Source organism: Ranitomeya imitator, chromosome 7 (assembly GCF_032444005.1).
Source record: "Ranitomeya imitator isolate aRanImi1 chromosome 7, aRanImi1.pri, whole genome shotgun sequence".
Lineage (NCBI taxonomy): Eukaryota > Metazoa > Chordata > Amphibia > Anura > Dendrobatidae > Ranitomeya > Ranitomeya imitator.
This window is the reverse complement of record NC_091288.1, coordinates 226,640,184-226,659,930: the sequence shown is the minus strand read 5'-3', so window position 1 is coordinate 226,659,930 and position 19,747 is coordinate 226,640,184. Positions and strand designations below refer to the sequence as shown.

The 19,747-nt window shown below is 45.7% G+C and overlaps 1 protein-coding gene across 1 annotated transcript in view; it reads right to left on the bottom strand.

The window, feature by feature from the left end:
- The window catches only part of TGFB1I1 (transforming growth factor beta 1 induced transcript 1), a 108,943-nt gene extending 89,570 nt beyond the window's left edge, over nt 1–19,373 (bottom strand). Inside the window, exon 1 of the mRNA XM_069735271.1 lies at nt 19,258–19,373. The gene's annotated coding sequence lies outside the window, so the exon portion shown is untranslated. The remainder of the gene's footprint in view (nt 1–19,257) is intronic.
- Nucleotides 19,374–19,747: the final 374 nt, after the last annotated feature.

Genomic DNA, 19,747 nt, shown 5'->3' with positions numbered 1-19,747 from the left:
AAGTAAGGAAACAGCTGGTATCATAGTGAGAGAGCAGAGTAGAGATGGGGAGGGACTAGTGTAAGTAAGGAAACAGCTGGTATCATAGTGAGAGAGCAGAGTAGAGATGGAGAGGGTCTAGTGTAAGTCAAGAAACAGCTGGTATCATAGTGAGAGTGCAGACTAGAGATGGAGAGGGACTAGTGTAAGTAAGGAAACAGCTGGTATCATAGTGAGAGAGCAGACCAGAGATGGAGAGGGACTAGTGTAAGTAAGGAAACAGCTGGTATCATAGTGAGAGAGCAGAGTAGAGATGGGGAGGGTCTAGTGTAAGTAAGGAAACAGCTGGTATCATAGTGAGAGAGCAGACTAGAGATGGAGAGGGCTTAGTGTAAGTAAGGAAACAGCTGGTATCATAGTGAGAGAGCAGAGTGGAGATGGAGAGGGACTAGTGTAAGTAAGGAAACAGCTGGTATCATAGTGAGAGAGCAGACTAGAGATGAAGAGGGACTAGTGTAAGTAAGGAAACAGCTGGTATCATAGTGAGAGAGCAGAGTGGAGATGGAGAGGGACTAGTGTAAGTAAGGAAACAGCTGGTATCATAGTGAGAGTGCAGACTAGAGATGGAGAGGGGCTAGTGTAAGTAAGGAAACAGCTGGTATCATCCTGAGAGTGCAGACTAGAGATGGAGAGGGTCTAGTGTAAGTAAGGAAACAGCTGGTATCATAGTGAGAGAGCAGAGTGGAGATGGAGAGGGACTAGTGTAAGTAAGGAAACAGCTGGTATCATAGTGAGAGAGCAGACTAGAGACAGAGAGGGGCTAGTGTAAGTAAGGAAACAGCTGGTATCATAGTGAGAGAGCAGAGTAGAGATGGAGAGGGTCTAGTGTAAGTAAGGAAACAGCTGGTATCATAGTGAGAGAGCAGACCAGAGATGGAGAGGGACTAGTGTAAGTAAGGAAACAGCTGGTATCATAGTGAGAGAGCAGACTAGGGATGGAGAGGGTCTAGTGTAAGTAAGGAAACAGCTGGTATCATAGTGAGAGAGCAGAGTAGAGATGGAGAGGGACTAGTGTAAGTAAGGAAACAGCTGTTATCATCCTGAGAGAGCAGACTAGAGATGGAGAGGGTCTAGTGTAAGTAAGGAAACAGCTGGTATCATAGTGAGAGAGCAGACTAGGGATGGAGAGGGTCTAGTGTAAGTAAGGAAACAGCTGGTATCATAGTGAGAGAGCAGAGTAGAGATGGAGAGGGACTAGTGTAAGTAAGGAAACAGCTGGTATCATAGTGAGAGAGCAGACCAGAGATGGAGAGGGTCTAGTGTAAGTAAAGAAACAGCTGGTATCATAGTGAGAGTGCAGAGTAGAGATGGAGAGGGTCTAGTGTAAGTAAGGAAACAGCTGGTATCATAGTGAGAGAGCAGAGTAGAGATGGAGAGGGTCTAGTGTAAGTAAGGAAACAGCTGGTATCATAGTGAGAGAGCAGACTAGAGATGGAGAGGGACTAGTGTAAGTAAGGAAACAACTGGTATCATAGTGAGAGAGCAGACCAGAGATGGAGAGGGACTAGTGTAAGTAAGGAAACAGCTGGTATCATAGTGAGAGAGCAGACTAGAGATGGAGAGGGTCTAGTGTAAGTAAGGAAACAGCTGGTATCATAGTGAGAGAGCAGAGTAGAGATGGAGAGGGACTAGTGTAAGTAAGGAAACAGCTGTTATCATCCTGAGAGAGCAGACTAGAGATGGAGAGGGGCTAGTGTAAGTAAGGAAACAGCTGGTATCATAGTGAGAGAGCAGACCAGAGATGGAGAGGGTCTAGTGTAAGTAAGGAAACAGCTGGTATCATAGTGAGAGAGCAGAGTAGAGATGGAGAGGGACTAGTGTAAGTAAGGAAACAGCTGGTATCATAGTGAGAGAGCAGACTAGAGATGGAGAGGGTCTAGTGTAAGTAAGGAAACAGCTGGTATCATAGTGAGAGAGCAGAGTAGAGATGGAGAGGGACTAGTGTAAGTAAGGAAACAGCTGTTATCATCCTGAGAGAGCAGACTAGAGATGGAGAGGGGCTAGTGTAAGTAAGGAAACAGCTGGTATCATAGTGAGAGTGCAGAGTAGAGATGGGGAGGGTCTAGTGTAAGTAAGGAAACAGCTGGTATCATCCTGAGAGAGCAGACTAGAGATGGAGAGGGTCTAGTGTAAGTAAGGAAACAGCTGGTATCATAGTGAGAGTGCAGACTAGAGATGGAGAGGGACTAGTGTAAGTAAGGAAACAGCTGGTATCATAGTGAGAGAGCAGACTAGAGATGGAGAGGGACTAGTGTAAGTAAGGAAACAGCTGGTATCATAGTGAGAGAGCAGAGTAGAGATGGAGAGGGACTAGTGTAAGCAAAGAAACAGCTGGTATCATAGTGAGAGTGCAGACTAGAGATGGAGAGGGTCTAGTGTAAGTAAGGAAACAACTGGTATCATAGTGAGAGTGCAGAGTAGAGATGGGGAGGGTCTAGTGTAAGTAAGGAAACAGCTGGTATCATAGTGAGAGAGCAGAGTGGAGATGGAGAGGGACTAGTGTAAGTAAGGAAACAGCTGGTATCATAGTGAGAGTGCAGACTAGAGATGGAGAGGGTCTAGTGTAAGTCAAGAAACAGCTGGTATAATAGTGAGAGTGCAGACTAGAGATGGAAAGGGTCTAGTGTAAGTAAGGAAACAGCTGGAATCATCCTGAGAGTGCAGACTAGAGATGGAGAGGGTCTAGTGTAAGTAAGGAAACAGCTGGTATCATAGTGAGAGAGCAGAGTGGAGATGGAGAGGGACTAGTGTAAGTAAGGAAACAGCTGGTATCATAGTGAGAGAGCAGAGTAGAGATGGAGAGGGACTAGTGTAAGTAAGGAAACAGCTGGTATCATCCTGAGAATGCAGACTAGAGATGGAGAGGGACTAGTGTAAGTAAGGAAACAGCTGGTATTATCCTGAGAGAGCAGACTAGAGATGGAGAGGGTCTAGTGTAAGTAAAGAAACAGCTGGTATCATAGTGAGAGAGCAGACTAGAGATGGAGAGGGTCTAGTGTAAGTAAGGAAACAGCTGGTATCATAGTGAGAGAGCAGACCAGAGATGGAGAGGGACTAGTGTAAGTAAGGAAACAGCTGGTATCATAGTGAGAGAGCAGAGTAGAGATGGAGAGGGGCTAGTGTAAGTAAGAAAAGAGCTGGTATCATAGTGAGAGAGCAGACTAGAGATGGAGAGGGTCTAGTGTAAGAAACAGCTGGTATCATAGTGAGAGTGCAGACTAGAGATGGAGAGGGGCTAGTGTAAGTAAGGAAACAGCTGTTATCATCCTGAGAGTGCAGACTAGAGATGGAGAGGGTCTAGTGTAAGTAAGGAAACAGTTGGTATCATAGTGAGAGTGCAGACTAGAGATGGAGAGGGACTAGTGTAAGTAAGGAAACAGCTGGTATCATAGTGAGAGAGCAGAGTAGAGATGGAGAGGGGCTAGTGTAAGTAAGGAAACAGCTGGTATCATAGTGAGAGAGCAGACTAGAGATGGAGAGGGTCTAGTGTAAGTAAGGAAACAGCTGGTATCATAGTGAGAGAGCAGAGTAGAGATGGAGAGGGGCTAGTGTAAGTAAGAAAAGAGCTGGTATCATAGTGAGAGAGCAGACTAGAGATGGAGAGGGTCTAGTGTAAGAAACAGCTGGTATCATAGTGAGAGTGCAGACTAGAGATGGAGAGGGGCTAGTGTAAGTAAGGAAACAGCTGTTATCATCCTGAGAGTGCAGACTAGAGATGGAGAGGGTCTAGTGTAAGTAAGGAAACAGTTGGTATCATAGTGAGAGTGCAGACTAGAGATGGAGAGGGACTAGTGTAAGTAAGGAAACAGCTGGTATCATAGTGAGAGAGCAGAGTAGAGATGGAGAGGGACTAGTGTAAGTAAGGAAACAGCTGGTATCATAGTGAGAGAGCAGACTAGAGATGGAGAGGGACTAGTGTAAGTAAGGAAACAGCTGGTATCATAGTGAGAGTGCAGACTAGAGATGGAGAGGGACTAGTGTAAGTAAGGAAACAGCTGGTATCATAGTGAGAGAGCAGACTAGAGATGGAGAGGGACTAGTGTAAGTAAGGAAACAGCTGGTATCATAGTGAGAGAGCAGACTAGAGATGGAGAGGTTCTAGTGTAAGTAAGGAAACAGCTGGTATCATCCTGAGAGAGCAGAGTAGAGATGGAGAGGGCCTAGTGTAAGTAAAGAAACAGCTGGTATCATCCTGAGAGAGCAGACTAGAGATGGAGAGGGACTAGTGTAAGTAAGGAAAGAGCTGGTATCATAGTGAGAGAGCAGACTAGAGATGGAGAGGGGCTAGTGTAAGTAAGAAAAGAGCTGGTATCATAGTGAGAGAGCAGACTAGAGATGGAGAGGGGCTAGTGTAAGTAAGAAAAGAGCTGGTATCATAGTGAGAGAGCAGAGTAGAGATGGAGAGGGTCTAGTGTAAGTAAGGAAACAGCTGGTATCATAGTGAGAGTGCAGACTAGAGATGGAGAGGGGCTAGTGTAAGTAAGAAAAGAGCTGGTATCATAGTGAGAGAGCAGACTAGAGATGGAGAGGGTCTAGTGTAAGTAAAGAAACAGCTGGTATCATAGTGAGAGTGCAGACTAGAGATGGAGAGGGTCTAGTGTAAGTAAGGAAACAGCTGGTATCATAGTGAGAGTGCAGACTAGAGATGGAGAGGGACTAGTGTAAGTAAGGAAACAGCTGGTATCATAGTGAGAGAGCAGAGTAGAGATGGAGAGGGACTAGTGTAAGTAAGGAAACAGCTGGTATCATAGTGAGAGAGCAGACTAGAGATGGAGAGGGTCTAGTGTAAGTAAGGAAACAGCTGGTATCATAGTGAGAGAGCAGACTAGAGATGGAGAGGGACTAGTGTAAGTAAGGAAACAGCTGGTATCATCCTGAGAGAGCAGACTAGAGATGGAGAGGGACTAGTGTAAGTAAGGAAACAGCTGGTATCATAGTGAGAGAGCAGAGTAGAGATGGAGAGGGACTAGTGTAAGTAAGGAAACAGCTGGTATCATCCTGAGAGTGCAGACTAAAGATGGAGAGGGTCTAGTGTAAGTAAGGAAACAGCTGGTATCATAGTGAGAGTGCAGACCAGAGATGGAGAGAGTCTAGTGTAAGTAAGGAAACAACTGGTATCATAGTGAGAGTGCAGAGTAGAGATGGGGAGGGTCTAGTGTAAGTAAGGAAACAGCTGGTATCATCCTGAGAGTGCAGACTAAAGATGGAGAGGGTCTAGTGTAAGTAAGGAAACAGCTGGTATCATAGTGAGAGAGCAGACTAGAGATGGAGAGGGTCTAGTGTAAGTAAGGAAACAGCTGGTATCATAGTGAGAGAGCAGAGTAGAGATGGGGAGGGTCTAGTGTAAGTAAGGAAACAGCTGGTATCATAGTGAGAGAGCAGAGTAGAGATGGGGAGGGTCTAGTGTAAGTAAGGAAACAGCTGGTATCATAGTGAGAGAGCAGAGTAGAGATGGGGAGGGTCTAGTGTAAGTAAGGAAACAGCTGGTATCATAGTGAGAGAGCAGACTAGAGATGGAGAGGGTCTAGTGTAAGTAAGGAAACAGCTGGTATCATCCTGAGAGTGCAGACCAGAGATGGAGAGGGTCTAGTGTAAGTAAGGAAACAGCTGGTATCATAGTGAGAGAGCAGACTAGAGATGGAGAGGGTCTAGTGTAAGTAAGGAAACAGCTGGTATCATAGTGAGAGTGCAGACTAGAGATGGAGAGGGTCTAGTGTAAGTAAGGAAACAGCTGGTATCATAGTGAGAGAGCAGACCAGAGATGGAGAGGGTCTAGTGTAAGTAAGGAAACAGCTGGTATCATAGTGAGAGAGCAGAGTAGAGATGGAGAGGGTCTAGTGTAAGTAAGGAAACAGCTGGTATCATCCTGAGAGTGCAGAGTAGAGATGGAGAGGGTCTAGTGTAAGTAAGGAAACAGCTGTTATCATCCTGAGAGTGCAGACCAGAGATGGAGAGGGTCTAGTGTAAGTAAGGAAACAGCTGGTATCATCCTGAGAGTGCAGACTAGAGATGGAGAGGGTCTAGTGTAAGTAAGGAAACAGCTGGTATCATAGTGAGAGAGCAGACTAGAGATGGAGAGGGTCTAGTGTAAGTAAGGAAACAGCTGGTATCATCCTGAGAGTGCAGACCAGAGATGGAGAGGGTCTAGTGTAAGTAAGGAAACAGCTGGTATCATAGTGAGAGAGCAGACCAGAGATGGGGAGGGTCTAGTGTAAGTAAGGAAACAGCTGGTATCATCCTGAGAGTGCAGAGTAGAGATGGAGAGGGTCTAGTGTAAGTAAGGAAACAGCTGGTATCATAGTGAGAGAGCAGACTAGAGATGGAGAGGGTCTAGTGTAAGTAAGGAAACAGCTGGTATCATCCTGAGAGAGCAGACTAGAGATGGAGAGGGTCTAGTGTAAGTAAGGAAATAGCTGGTATCATAGTGAGAGAGCAGAGTAGAGATGGGGAGGGTCTAGTGTAAGTAAGGAAACAGCTGGTATCATAGTGAGAGAGCAGAGTAGAGATGGAGAGGGGCTAGTGTAAGTAAGGAAACAGCTGGTATCATCCTGAGAGAGCAGACTAGAGATGGAGAGGGACTAGTGTAAGTAAGGAAACAGCTGGTATCATCCTGAGAGAGCAGACTAGAGATGGAGAGGGACTAGTGTAAGTAAGGAAAAAGCTGGTATCATAGTGAGAGAGCAGAGTAGAGATGGGGAGGGTCTAGTGTAAGTAAGGAAACAGCTGGTATCATAGTGAGAGAGCAGAGTAGAGATGGAGAGGGTCTAGTGTAAGTAAGGAAACAGCTGGTATCATAGTGAGAGAGCAGAGTAGAGATGGAGAGGGCCTAGTGTAAGTAAAGAAACAGCTGGTATCATAGTGAGAGAGCAGACTAGAGATGGAGAGGGACTAGTGTAAGTAAGGAAACAGCTGGTATCATAGTGAGAGAGCAGAGTAGAGATGGAGAGGGTCTAGTGTAAGTAAGGAAACAGCTGGTATCATAGTGAGAGAGCAGACTAGAGATGGAGAGGGTCTAGTGTAAGTAAGGAAACAGCTGGTATCATCCTGAGAGTGCAGACCAGAGATGGAGAGGGTCTAGCGTAAGTAAGGAAACAACTGGTATAGTGAGAGAGCAGAGTAGAGATGGAGAGGGACTAGTGTAAGTAAGGAAACAGCTGGTATCATAGTGAGAGAGCAGACTAGAGATGGAGAGGGTCTAGTGTAAGTAAGGAAACAGCTGGTATCATAGTGAGAGAGCAGAGTAGAGATGGAGAGGGACTAGTGTAAGTAAGGAAACAGCTGTTATCATCCTGAGAGAGCAGACTAGAGATGGAGAGGGGCTAGTGTAAGTAAGGAAACAGCTGGTATCATAGTGAGAGTGCAGAGTAGAGATGGGGAGGGACTAGTGTAAGTAAGGAAACAGCTGGTATCATAGTGAGAGTGCAGACTAGAGATGGAGAGGGTCTAGTGTAAGTAAGGAAACAACTGGTATCATAGTGAGAGTGCAGAGTAGAGATGGAGAGGGACTAGTGTAAGTAAGGAAACAGCTGGTATCATAGTGAGAGAGCAGACTAGAGATGGAGAGGGACTAGTGTAAGTAAGGAAACAGCTGGTATCATAGTGAGAGAGCAGACTAGAGATGGAGAGGGTCTAGTGTAAGTAAGGAAACAGCTGGTATCATAGTGAGAGAGCAGAGTAGAGATGGAGAGGGACTAGTGTAAGTAAGGAAACAGCTGGTATCATAGTGAGAGAGCAGACTAGAGATGGAGAGGGACTAGTGTAAGTAAGGAAACAGCTGGTATCATAGTGAGAGAGCAGACTAGAGATGGAGAGGGACTAGTGTAAGTAAGGAAACAGCTGGTATCATAGTGAGAGAGCAGACTAGAGATGGAGAGGGACTAGTGTAAGTAAGGAAACAGCTGGTATCATCCTGAGAGAGCAGACTAGAGATGGAGAGGGTCTAGTGTAAGTAAGGAAACAGCTGGTATCATAGTGAGAGTGCAGACTAGAGATGGAGAGGGACTAGTGTAAGTAAGGAAACAGCTGGTATCATAGTGAGAGAGCAGACTAGAGATGGAGAGGGACTAGTGTAAGTAAGGAAACAGCTGGTATCATAGTGAGAGAGCAGAGTAGAGATGGAGAGGGACTAGTGTAAGTAAAGAAACAGCTGGTATCATAGTGAGAGTGCAGACTAGAGATGGAGAGGGTCTAGTGTAAGTAAGGAAACAACTGGTATCATAGTGAGAGTGCAGAGTAGAGATGGGGAGGGTCTAGTGTAAGTAAGGAAACAGCTGGTATCATAGTGAGAGAGCAGAGTGAGATGGAGAGGGACTAGTGTAAGTAAGGAAACAGCTGGTATCATAGTGAGAGTGCAGACTAGAGATGGAGAGGGTCTAGTGTAAGTCAAGAAACAGCTGGTATCATAGTGAGAGTGCAGACTAGAGATGGAAAGGGTCTAGTGTAAGTAAGGAAACAGCTGGAATCATCCTGAGAGTGCAGACTAGAGATGGAGAGGGTCTAGTGTAAGTAAGGAAACAGCTGGTATCATAGTGAGAGAGCAGAGTGGAGATGGAGAGGGACTAGTGTAAGTAAGGAAACAGCTGGTATCATAGTGAGAGAGCAGAGTAGAGATGGAGAGGGACTAGTGTAAGTAAGGAAACAGCTGGTATCATCCTGAGAATGCAGACTAGAGATGGAGAGGGACTAGTGTAAGTAAGGAAACAGCTGGTATTATCCTGAGAGAGCAGACTAGAGATGGAGAGGGTCTAGTGTAAGTAAAGAAACAGCTGGTATCATAGTGAGAGAGCAGACTAGAGATGGAGAGGGTCTAGTGTAAGTAAGGAAACAGCTGGTATCATAGTGAGAGAGCAGACCAGAGATGGAGAGGGACTAGTGTAAGTAAGGAAACAGCTGGTATCATAGTGAGAGAGCAGACTAGAGATGGAGAGGGTCTAGTGTAAGTAAGGAAACAGCTGGTATCATAGTGAGAGAGCAGAGTAGAGATGGAGAGGGGCTAGTGTAAGTAAGAAAAGAGCTGGTATCATAGTGAGAGAGCAGACTAGAGATGGAGAGGGTCTAGTGTAAGTAAAGAAACAGCTGGTATCATAGTGAGAGTGCAGACTAGAGATGGAGAGGGTCTAGTGTAAGTAAGGAAACAGCTGTTATCATCCTGAGAGTGCAGACTAGAGATGGAGAGGGTCTAGTGTAAGTAAGGAAACAGTTGGTATCATAGTGAGAGTGCAGACTAGAGATGGAGAGGGACTAGTGTAAGTAAGGAAACAGCTGGTATCATAGTGAGAGAGCAGAGTAGAGATGGAGAGGGACTAGTGTAAGTAAGGAAACAGCTGGTATCATAGTGAGAGAGCAGACTAGAGATGGAGAGGGACTAGTGTAAGTAAGGAAACAGCTGGTATCATAGTGAGAGAGCAGACTAGAGATGGAGAGGTTCTAGTGTAAGTAAGGAAACAGCTGGTATCATCCTGAGAGAGCAGACTAGAGATGGGGAGGGTCTAGTGTAAGTAAGGAAACAGCTGGTATCATAGTGAGAGAGCAGAGTAGAGATGGAGAGGGACTAGTGTAAGTAAGGAAACAGCTGGTATCATAGTGAGAGAGCAGACCAGAGATGGAGAGGGTCTAGTGTAAGTAAAGAAACAGCTGGTATCATAGTGAGAGTGCAGACTAGAGATGGAGAGGGTCTAGTGTAAGTAAGGAAACAGCTGGTATCATAGTGAGAGTGCAGACTAGAGATGGAGAGGGGCTAGTGTAAGTAAGAAAAGAGCTGGTATCATAGTGAGAGAGCAGACTAGAGATGGAGAGGGTCTAGTGTAAGTAAAGAAACAGCTGGTATCATAGTGAGAGTGCAGACTAGAGATGGAGAGGGTCTAGTGTAAGTAAGGAAACAGCTGGTATCATAGTGAGAGTGCAGACTAGAGATGGAGAGGGACTAGTGTAAGTAAGGAAACAGCTGGTATCATAGTGAGAGAGCAGAGTAGAGATGGAGAGGGACTAGTGTAAGTAAGGAAACAGCTGGTATCATAGTGAGAGAGCAGACTAGAGATGGAGAGGGTCTAGTGTAAGTAAGGAAACAGCTGGTATCATAGTGAGAGAGCAGACTAGAGATGGAGAGGGACTAGTGTAAGTAAGGAAACAGCTGGTATCATCCTGAGAGAGCAGACTAGAGATGGAGAGGGACTAGTGTAAGTAAGGAAACAGCTGGTATCATAGTGAGAGAGCAGAGTAGAGATGGAGAGGGACTAGTGTAAGTAAGGAAACAGCTGGTATCATCCTGAGAGTGCAGACTAGAGATGGAGAGGGTCTAGTGTAAGTAAAGAAACAGCTGGTATCATAGTGAGAGTGCAGACCAGAGATGGAGAGAGTCTAGTGTAAGTAAGGAAACAACTGGTATCATAGTGAGAGTGCAGAGTAGAGATGGGGAGGGTCTAGTGTAAGTAAGGAAACAGCTGGTATCATCCTGAGAGTGCAGACTAGAGATGGAGAGGGTCTAGTGTAAGTAAGGAAACAGCTGGTATCATAGTGAGAGAGCAGACTAGAGATGTAGAGGGTCTAGTGTAAGTAAGGAAACAGCTGGTATCATAGTGAGAGAGCAGAGTAGAGATGGGGAGGGTCTAGTGTAAGTAAGGAAACAGCTGGTATCATAGTGAGAGAGCAGAGTAGAGATGGGGAGGGTCTAGTGTAAGTAAGGAAACAGCTGGTATCATAGTGAGAGAGCAGAGTAGAGATGGGGAGGGTCTAGTGTAAGTAAGGAAACAGCTGGTATCATAGTGAGAGAGCAGACTAGAGATGGAGAGGGTCTAGTGTAAGTAAGGAAACAGCTGGTATCATCCTGAGAGTGCAGACCAGAGATGGAGAGGGTCTAGTGTAAGTAAGGAAACAGCTGGTATCATAGTGAGAGAGCAGACTAGAGATGGAGAGGGTCTAGTGTAAGTAAGGAAACAGCTGGTATCATAGTGAGAGTGCAGACTAGAGATGGAGAGGGTCTAGTGTAAGTAAGGAAACAGCTGGTATCATAGTGAGAGAGCAGACCAGAGATGGAGAGGGTCTAGTGTAAGTAAGGAAACAGCTGGTATCATAGTGAGAGAGCAGAGTAGAGATGGAGAGGGTCTAGTGTAAGTAAGGAAACAGCTGGTATCATAGTGAGAGTGCAGACTAGAGATGGAGAGGGTCTAGTGTAAGTAAGGAAACAGCTGGTATCATAGTGAGTGTGCAGACTAGAGATGGAGAGGGTCTAGTGTAAGTAAGGAAACAGCTGGTATCATCCTGAGAGTGCAGAGTAGAGATGGAGAGGGTCTAGTGTAAGTAAGGAAACAGCTGTTATCATCCTGAGAGTGCAGACCAGAGATGGAGAGGGTCTAGTGTAAGTAAGGAAACAGCTGGTATCATCCTGAGAGTGCAGACTAGAGATGGAGAGGGTCTAGTGTAAGTAAGGAAACAGCTGGTATCATAGTGAGAGAGCAGACTAGAGATGGAGAGGGTCTAGTGTAAGTAAGGAAACAGCTGGTATCATCCTGAGAGTGCAGACCAGAGATGGAGAGGGTCTAGTGTAAGTAAGGAAACAGCTGGTATCATAGTGAGAGAGCAGAGTAGAGATGGAGAGGGTCTAGTGTAAGTAAGGAAACAGCTGGTATCATCCTGAGAGTGCAGAGTAGAGATGGAGAGGGTCTAGTGTAAGTAAGGAAACAGCTGGTATCATAGTGAGAGAGCAGACTAGAGATGGAGAGGGTCTAGTGTAAGTAAGGAAACAGCTGGTATCATCCTGAGAGAGCAGACTAGAGATGGAGAGGGTCTAGTGTAAGTAAGGAAATAGCTGGTATCATAGTGAGAGAGCAGAGTAGAGATGGGGAGGGTCTAGTGTAAGTAAGGAAACAGCTGGTATCATAGTGAGAGAGCAGAGTAGAGATGGAGAGGGGCTAGTGTAAGTAAGGAAACAGCTGGTATCATCCTGAGAGAGCAGACTAGAGATGGAGAGGGACTAGTGTAAGTAAGGAAACAGCTGGTATCATCCTGAGAGAGCAGACTAGAGATGGAGAGGGACTAGTGTAAGTAAGGAAAAAGCTGGTATCATAGTGAGAGAGCAGAGTAGAGATGGGGAGGGTCTAGTGTAAGTAAGGAAACAGCTGGTATCATAGTGAGAGAGCAGAGTAGAGATGGAGAGGGTCTAGTGTAAGTAAGGAAACAGCTGGTATCATAGTGAGAGAGCAGAGTAGAGATGGAGAGGGCCTAGTGTAAGTAAAGAAACAGCTGGTATCATAGTGAGAGAGCAGACTAGAGATGGAGAGGGACTAGTGTAAGTAAGGAAACAGCTGGTATCATAGTGAGAGAGCAGAGTAGAGATGGAGAGGGTCTAGTGTAAGTAAGGAAACAGCTGGTATCATAGTGAGAGAGCAGACTAGAGATGGAGAGGGTCTAGTGTAAGTAAGGAAACAGCTGGTATCATCCTGAGAGTGCAGACCAGAGATGGAGAGGGTCTAGTGTAAGTAAGGAAACAACTGGTATCATAGTGAGAGAGCAGACTAGAGATGGAGAGGGTCTAGTGTAAGTAAGGAAACAGCTGGTATCATAGTGAGAGAGCAGACTAGAGATGGAGAGGGTCTAGTGTAAGTAAGGAAACAGCTGGTATCATCCTGAGAGTGCAGACCAGAGATGGAGAGGGACTAGTGTAAGTAAGGAAACAGCTGGTATCATAGTGAGAGAGCAGAGTAGAGATGGAGAGGGTCTAGTGTAAGTAAGGAAACAGCTGGTATCATAGTGAGAGAGCAGAGTAGAGATGGAGAGGGTCTAGTGTAAGTAAGGAAACAGCTGGTATCATCCTGAGAGTGCAGAGTAGAGATGGAGAGGGTCTAGTGTAAGTAAGGAAACAGCTGGTATCATAGTGAGAGAGCAGACTAGAGATGGAGAGGGTCTAGTGTAAGTAAGGAAACAGCTGGTATCATCCTGAGAGAGCAGACTAGAGATGGAGAGGGTCTAGTGTAAGTAAGGAAATAGCTGGTATCATAGTGAGAGAGCAGAGTAGAGATGGGGAGGGTCTAGTGTAAGTAAGGAAACAGCTGGTATCATAGTGAGAGAGCAGAGTAGAGATGGAGAGGGGCTAGTGTAAGTAAGGAAACAGCTGGTATCATCCTGAGAGAGCAGACTAGAGATGGAGAGGGACTAGTGTAAGTAAGGAAACAGCTGGTATCATCCTGAGAGAGCAGACTAGAGATGGAGAGGGACTAGTGTAAGTAAGGAAAAAGCTGGTATCATAGTGAGAGAGCAGAGTAGAGATGGGGAGGGTCTAGTGTAAGTAAGGAAACAGCTGGTATCATAGTGAGAGAGCAGAGTAGAGATGGAGAGGGTCTAGTGTAAGTAAGGAAACAGCTGGTATCATAGTGAGAGAGCAGAGTAGAGATGGAGAGGGCCTAGTGTAAGTAAAGAAACAGCTGGTATCATAGTGAGAGAGCAGACTAGAGATGGAGAGGGACTAGTGTAAGTAAGGAAACAGCTGGTATCATAGTGAGAGAGCAGAGTAGAGATGGAGAGGGCCTAGTGTAAGTAAAGAAACAGCTGGTATCATCCTGAGAGAGCAGACTAGAGATGGAGAGGGACTAGTGTAAGTAAGGAAACAGCTGGTATCATAGTGAGAGAGCAGAGTAGAGATGGAGAGGGCCTAGTGTAAGTAAAGAAACAGCTGGTATCATCCTGAGAGAGCAGACTAGAGATGGAGAGGGACTAGTGTAAGAAAGGAAACAGCTGGTATCATCCTGAGAGAGCAGACTAGAGATGGAGAGGGACTAGTGTAAGTAAGGAAACAGCTGGTATCATAGTGAGAGAGCAGACTAGAGATGGAGAGGGACTAGTGTAAGTAAGGAAACAGCTGGTATCATAGTGAGAGAGCAGACTAGAGATGGAGAGGGACTAGTGTAAGTAAGGAAACAGCTGGTATCATAGTGAGAGTGCAGACTAGAGATGGAGAGGGACTAGTGTAAGTAAGGAAACAGCTGGTATCATAGTGAGAGAGCAGACTAGAGATGGAGAGGGACTAGTGTAAGTAAGGAAACAGCTGGTATCATCCTGAGAGAGCAGACTAGAGATGGAGAGGGTCTAGTGTAAGTAAGGAAACAGCTGGTATCATAGTGAGAGAGCAGACTAGAGATGGAGAGGGACTAGTGTAAGTAAGGAAACAGCTGGTATCATCCTGAGAGAGCAGACTAGAGATGGAGAGGGTCTAGTGTAAGTAAGGAAACAGCTGGTATCATCCTGAGAGAGCAGAGTAGAGATGGAGAGGGTCTAGTGTAAGTAAGGAAACAGCTGGTATCATAGTGAGAGTGCAGACTAGAGATGGAGAGGGTCTAGTGTAAGTAAGGAAACAGCTGGTATCATCCTGAGAGTGCAGACTAGAGATGGAGAGGGTCTAGTGTAAGTAAGGAAACAGCTGGTATCATAGTGAGAGTGCAGACTAGAGATGGAGAGGGACTAGTGTAAGTAAGGAAACAGCTGGTATCATCCTGAGAGAGCAGACTAGAGATGGAGAGGGTCTAGTGTAAGTAAGGAAACAGCTGGTATCATAGTGAGAGAGCAGACTAGAGATGGAGAGGGACTAGTGTAAGTAAGGAAACAGCTGGTATCATAGTGAGAGTGCAGACTAGAGATGGAGAGGGTCTAGTGTAAGTAAGGAAACAGCTGGTATCATCCTGAGAGTGCAGACTAGAGATGGAGAGGGACTAGTGTAAGTAAGGAAACAGCTGGTATCATAGTGAGAGTGCAGACTAGAGATGGAGAGGGTCTAGTGTAAGTAAGGAAACAGCTGGTATCATCCTGAGAGTGCAGACTAGAGATGGAGAGGGTCTAGTGTAAGTAAGGAAACAGCTGGTATCATAGTGAGAGTGCAGACCAGAGATGGAGAGTCTAGTGTAAGTAAGGAAACAGCTGGTATCATAGTGAGAGAGCAGAGTAGAGATGGGGAGGGTCTAGTGTAAGTAAGGAAACAGCTGGTATCATAGTGAGAGAGCAGAGTAGAGATGGAGAGGGTCTAGTGTAAGTAAGGAAACAGCTGGTATCATAGTGAGAGAGCAGACTAGAGATGGAGAGGGACTAGTGTAAGTAAGGAAACAGCTGGTATCATAGTGAGAGTGCAGACTAGAGATGGAGAGGGTCTAGTGTAAGTAAGGAAACAGCTGGTATCATCCTGAGAGTGCAGACTAGAGATGGAGAGGGTCTAGTGTAAGTAAGGAAACAGCTGGTATCATAGTGAGAGTGCAGACCAGAGATGGAGAGTCTAGTGTAAGTAAGGAAACAGCTGGTATCATAGTGAGAGAGCAGAGTAGAGATGGGGAGGGTCTAGTGTAAGTAAGGAAACAGCTGGTATCATAGTGAGAGAGCAGACTAGAGATGGAGAGGGGCTAGTGTAAGTAAGGAAACAGCTGGTATCATCCTGAGAGTGCAGACTAGAGATGGAGAGGGTCTAGTGTAACAGCCCCTTCACATTTAGCGACGCTGCAGCGATACCGACAACGATCCGAATCGCTGCAGCGTCGCTGTTTGGTCGCTGGAGAGCTGTCACACAGACCGCTCTCCAGCGACCAACGATGCCGGTAACCAGGGTAAACATCGGGTAACTAAGCGCAGGGCCGCGCTTAGTAACCCGATGTTTACCCTGGTTACCATGCTAAAAGTAAAAAAGAACAAACACTACATACTTACCTACCGCTGTCTGTCCTCCAGCGCTGCGCTCTGCTTCTCTGCTCTCCTCCTGTACTGTCTGGGAGCCGGAAAGCAGAGCGGTGACGTCACAGCTCTGCTTTCCGGCTCACAGACAGTACAGGAGGAGAGCAGAGCACAGCGCTGGAGGACAGACAGCGGTAGGTAAGTATGTACTGTTTGTTTTTTTTTACTTTTAGCATGGTAACCAGGGTAAACATCGGGTTACTAAGCGCGGCCCTGCGCTTAGTTACCCAATGTTTACCCTGGTTACCAGTGAAGACATCGCTGGATCGGTGTCACACACGCCGATTCAGCGATGTCTACGGGGAGTCCAGCGACGAAATAAAGTTCTGGACTTTATTCAGCGACCAACGATCTCCCAGCAGGGGCCTGATCGTTGGTCACTGTCACACATAACGATTTCATTAACGATATCGTTGCTACGTCACAAATAGCAACGATATCGTTAACAATATCGTTATGTGTGAAGGTACCTTTAGTAAGGAAACAGCTGGTATCATAGTGAGAGAGCAGACTAGAGATGGAGAGGGTCTAGTGTAAGTAAGGAAACAGCTGGTATCATCCTGAGAGAGCAGACTAGAGATGGAGAGGGTCTAGTGTAAGTAAGGAAATAGCTGGCATCATAGTGAGAGTGCAGACCAGAGATGGAGAGGGTCTAGTGTAAGTAAGGAAACAGCTGGTATCATAGTGAGAGAGCAGACCAGAGATGGAGAGGGTCTAGTGTAAGTAAGGAAACAGCTGGTATCATAGTGAGAGTGCAGACTAGAGTTGGAGAGGGTCTAGTGTAAGTAAGGAAACAGCTGGTATCATAGTGAGAGAGCAGACCAGAGATGGAGAGGGACTAGTGTAAGTAAGGAAACAGCTGGTATCATAGTGAGAGTGCAGACCAGAGATGGAGAGGGTCTAGTGTAAGTAAGGAAACAACTGGTATCATAGTGAGAGAGCAGACTAGAGATGGAGATAGTCTAGTGTAAGTAAGGAAACAGCTGGTATCATCCTGAGAGTGCAGACTAGAGATGGAGAGGGACTAGTGTAAGTAAAGAAACAGCTGATATCATTGTGAGAGTGCAGACCAGAGATGGAGAGGGTCTAGTGTAAGTAAGGAAACAGCTGGTATCATCCTGAGAGAGCAGACTAGAGATGGAGAGAGGCTAGTGTAAGTAAAGAAACAGCTGGTATCATAGTGAGAGAGCAGACTAGAGATGGAGAGGGTCTAGTGTAAGTAAGGAAACAACTGGTATCATAGTGAGAGAGCAGACTAGAGATGGAGAGGGTCTAGTGTAAGTAAGGAAACAGCTGGTATCATAGTGAGAGTGCAGACTAGAGATGGAGAGGGTCTAGTGTAAGTAAGGAAACAGCTGGTATCATCCTGAGAGAGCAGACTAGAGATGGAGAGGGTCTAGTGTAAGTAAGGAAACAACTGGTATCATAGTGAGAGAGCAGACTAGAGATGGAGAGGGTCTAGTGTAAGTAAGGAAACAGCTGGTATCATAGTGAGAGTGTAGACTAGAGATGGAGAGGGTCTAGTGTAAGTAAGGAAACAACTGGTATCATAGTGAGAGAGCAGACTAGAGATGGAGAGGGTCTAGTGTAAGTAAGGAAACAGCTGGTATCATAGTGAGAGAGCAGAGTAGAGATGGGGAGGGTCTAGTGTAAGTAAGGAAACAGCTGGTATCATCCTGAGAATGCAGACTAGAGATGGAGAGGGACTAGTGTAAGTAAAGAAACAGCTGGTATCATTGTGAGAGTGCAGACCAGAGATGGAGAGGGTCTAGTGTAAGTAAGGAAACAGCTGGTATCATCCTGAGAGTGCAGACTAGAGATGGAGAGGGTCTAGTGTAAGTAAAGAAACAGCTGGTATCATTGTGAGAGTGCAGACCAGAGATGGAGAGGGTCTAGTGTAAGTAAGGAAACAGCTGGTATCATCCTGAGAATGCAGACTAGAGATGGAGAGGGACTAGTGTAAGTAAAGAAACAGCTGGTATCATAGTGAGAGTGCAGACTAGAGATGGAGAGGGTCTAGTGTAAGTAAGGAAACAGCTGGTATCATCCTGAGAATGCAGACTAGAGATGGAGAGGGACTAGTGTAAGTAAAGAAACAGCTGGTATCATTGTGAGAGTGCAGACCAGAGATGGAGAGGGTGTAGTGTAAGTAAGGAAACAGCTGGTATCATCCTGAGAGAGCAGACTAGAGATGGAGAGAGGCTAGTGTAAGTAAAGAAACAGCTGGTATCATAGTGAGAGAGCAGACTAGAGATGGAGAGGGACTAGTGTAAGTAAGGAAACAGCTGGTATCATCCTGAGAGTGCAGACCAGAGATGGAGAGGGCCTAGTGTAAGTAAAAAAACAGCTGGTATCATAGTGAGAGAGCAGACTAGAGATGGAGAGGGACTAGTGTAAGTAAGGAAACAGCTGGTATCATCCTGAGAGTGCAGACCAGAGATGGAGAGGGCCTAGTGTAAGTAAGGAAACAGCTGCTGTTATCATCCTGAGAGAGCAGACTAGAGATGGAGAGGGTCTAGTGTAAGTAAGGAAACAACTGGTATCATAGTGAGAGAGCAGACTAGAGATGGAGAGGGTCTAGTGTAAGTAAGGAAACAGCTGGTATCATAGTGAGAGTGCAGACTAGAGATGGAGAGCGACTAGTGTAAGTAAGGAAACAGCTGGTATCATAGTGAGAGAGCAGACTAGAGATGGAGAGGGTCTAGTGTAAGTAAAGAAACAGCTGGTATAATCCTGAGAGAGCAGACTAGAGATGGAGAGGGTCTAGTGTAAGTAAGGAAACAGCTGGTATCATAGTGAGAGAGCAGACCAGAGATGGAGAGTCTAGTGTAAGTAAGGAAACAGCTGGTATCATAGTGAGAGTGCAGACTAGAGATGGAGAGGGTCCATTGTAAGGAAAGATATAACTGGTGTCATCATATGAGTGTCAAGAGATACGGAAACACCAGTATAAGAATGAGACTGCTGGAGTCAAAGTGAGAGTGCAGACTAGAGATAGGGCGAATCCAGTATAAGGAAAGAGACAGCTATAGTTCCAGCTGAGGGATAAGTTTGGTTCTCTGTCTCTAAATTGTAACACAGATGCCACAGATCCTTCCATGTTAAGAAGATTTAACCGTAATCTTAACACCCTAACCCTATTCCTACCCATAAACCTAACCCTAACATTATTCCTAACCCTATTCCTACCCATAAACCTAACCCTTACGTTAATCCTAAGCATAACCACATTCCTAACCCTATTCTTAATCCATAGTGCCCCTCAAGTGATGACTTTGCAGTATAAGTGAGAAAAGAGCAAGATGATGAGAGTGCAGACAACAGAGAATGAGAGTGCCGCACAAGCAGGACAACAGACTGACTGTAATACTTATAGGTCAGAAAAGTACAGAGTAGGTGAGAATAGATCATAGCGAGAGAACAGCTCACAATGTGAAGAAGAAGATGAAAATGTGCCCTGAAAATAGGAACAAGCTATGAAAAGCATTAGACAGCTGGCATAAGAGCATTGAGACATACTTGGGGTCAGGACTGTGGCGAATGTGAGCACAGAGTGCAGGAATGGGGATGATGTGCGGGATTGGGAGGGTCTCGGCTGCTCTTTTCTCCTTTTATGGGTATCTGAAGTCTCTTCTATGGAGCAGAAATAAACAGAGAGGGAGATAGACAGCATGAAAACCATGTGCTGTGCACCCACTGGCCCTGGCAAACTCTGACAACTCCCACTCCGCCACATCTCAGGAGCAAATGTAGAAACACAATCCAGCTAAACTTATCACAGAAAACAACTCGCCAGAGACATTAAAATAAAAACAAAAAAACTTTTTATTAATGCCAATGAGAGAAAAAAAATCTGATACTATTAGCCCCCTAAAAGATGAGAAGAGAGCAGTGCAAGGTAAAAGACAGCTGGAATCACCATGAGAGTGACGTCCTTAGGAACATAACTGTGGAGGACACAGAGAAGTCTGAGGAGTTAAAGTGCCCCTGTGTAACGGAGAAACGGGGT